This window comes from Chinchilla lanigera, unplaced genomic scaffold, assembly GCF_000276665.1.
Source record: "Chinchilla lanigera isolate Chin_1 unplaced genomic scaffold, ChiLan1.0 scaffold00083, whole genome shotgun sequence".
NCBI classification, from domain to species: Eukaryota; Metazoa; Chordata; class Mammalia; order Rodentia; family Chinchillidae; genus Chinchilla; species Chinchilla lanigera.
Window position 1 is genome coordinate 2789947 of NW_004955484.1, and position 1926 is coordinate 2791872.

General features: G+C 64.2%; 1 pseudogene; it reads right to left on the minus strand.

Moving 5' to 3' along the window:
* Positions 1–6: 6 nt before the first annotated feature.
* Positions 7–1926, minus strand: part of LOC102028970 — a 2828-nt pseudogene continuing 908 nt past the window's right edge.

The window sequence follows — 1926 nt, forward strand, 5'->3', positions numbered from 1 at the left end:
CTCCTCCCCCACGGTCTGGTTAGGATGGTGCCGGGGGCTGGGTGGGTCCGGACCGCTGAAGAATTGTACCACAGGACCCAGGAAGCAGGAACTTGGAGACCCAACTGGCAGCCAGGAGTGTGCTCGACCCTGGGTGCCTGGGCAAGGGCAGGGATGAGACCTCTGAGTTAGAAGAGTGCACCCCACTGGCGAGGGCTCCAGTGGCAGGGAGTGTGAAGGTGCTGAGGCAGGTTCCCAGGAGGATCCTGGGTGCTGTGTTCCTGGTATCAGCTTCCAGCCACAGGGCAAGACGTCCTCCTCCCAAATGGATGAGTCTACTGAATCCGTGGACTTGGGGGAAAGGGGTGGATTGTTCCACAGGAGTGAGTCCACTGGCCAACGTGGAGTGGAAAGGGAGAGAACGCAAAGGGAGAGTCCACCGGGGATGGGAAGAGATGGGACGTCCTCCACTCTCGTGTCAGAAGAGCCACTCAAGTGAGGGGGAGGCAACGTCACAGACAAGACGGCGGGAGAGGGGCTGAGCGGACACTGTGCAAGGCAGGAGAGTCCCTGGGGCAGCGGCGGGGGCAGGGAGGAAGTCCCTCGTGTCCACGTTCACTCGGAAGTTGAAGACTGAAAGAGAGGAGGGGGAGAATGAGTGGAGGAGGGGGTGACCTCCTCAGGGCCACCGGGTCTGTGGGTGTGAGGAGGAAGAGGGGGACAGATGCATGGGGAGCTCAGAGCTGGGCCTCGCCCAACCCCCGGGGCTTCTTCAGACAGTCGCCACCTCCCCGGCCATCGGTGGAGATTTCCCGGAAGACGGTGAGCATGGAGTGCCGGACTCTGTCAGCCAGAGCGGGGACGTCATCCGGTGCCAGCCCTTCTGTGGGCACTGGGGGCAGCACCCGCACCTGACACCGCCCTGAGCTGAAGCGGCGCTCTTTCTTGCAGTAGAAGTCGCGGTAGGAGGACGTGAGGATGGGCACGGAGGGAACCTGGGCCTGCCCTGCGAGGTGGAAGGCGCCGCGTTTGAAGGGCAGCATGGAGCCATTGTGGTTTCTCGTTCCTTCAGGAAAAACCCAAACTCTCACGTCGTGGGTAAGCAGGGTCTGGGCAACCTCAGACATGACACTGATGGCGTCAGTGTCAGCCAGCAGGCCAGCCCGGCGGGGCCCGCCCACAGCAGCTCGCGCTTGGCGATGGGCACGCAGCGGCCTGGCAGGACCTCCAGCATCCCGAGCAGGTCGAGGGAGCTCTGGTGGTTGGAGACCACAACATAGGGCTGCGAGGGAGGGAAGTGTTGAGTCCCTCGCACCTCTCCTCGGATCCCATATTTGACGTGGAGCAGCATTAGATGCAAGATCTTCACGTTCTCAACGTTGCGTCCTCGCTCGGCGCACACACGGATGGCGAGCACGGCCAGGAAGAGGATCCAGCCGTTGTAAAAGGCCATCTTGAAGAAGTACTTGGCACTGGGGGCGCAGAACCACAGGGTGGGCAGCAAGAGCAGCAGCAGCAGCACCGTCCATGCCCCTGGTGCGCTCCATCCTGGCCACCTCAGAGGGGTGGGGGCTTGGGGGGCCGGGCCCCTCCCCAGCCAGGCTGCGGCAGCGGGCGGTGGCGGCAGGCTGTGTCTTTGTCTCTGTCGGGGTGTCGGTGCCAAGGGGGCGACAGGATTTGGGGGTATCCTAGCCCCGGCCGATGGAAGGGAGGTGGGAGCGGGAGGCTAGGCCCACAGCGGTCGGAACGGCGGGGGTCCGTCCCCGCGGCACCCTCCCGCCCGCCCTCCCTTCCCGCGGTCTCTGGGAGGGCTGGGGCTGCCGCCGCCGCTATGTCCCCCACCCCTTCCCAGGGCCGCTGGTTTCCGGGGCTGGCCAGGAAGTCCCCATTGATTGTTAAAGAGTATGTTTAGCCGGGCATGGTGGCGCACGCCTGTAATCCCAGCAC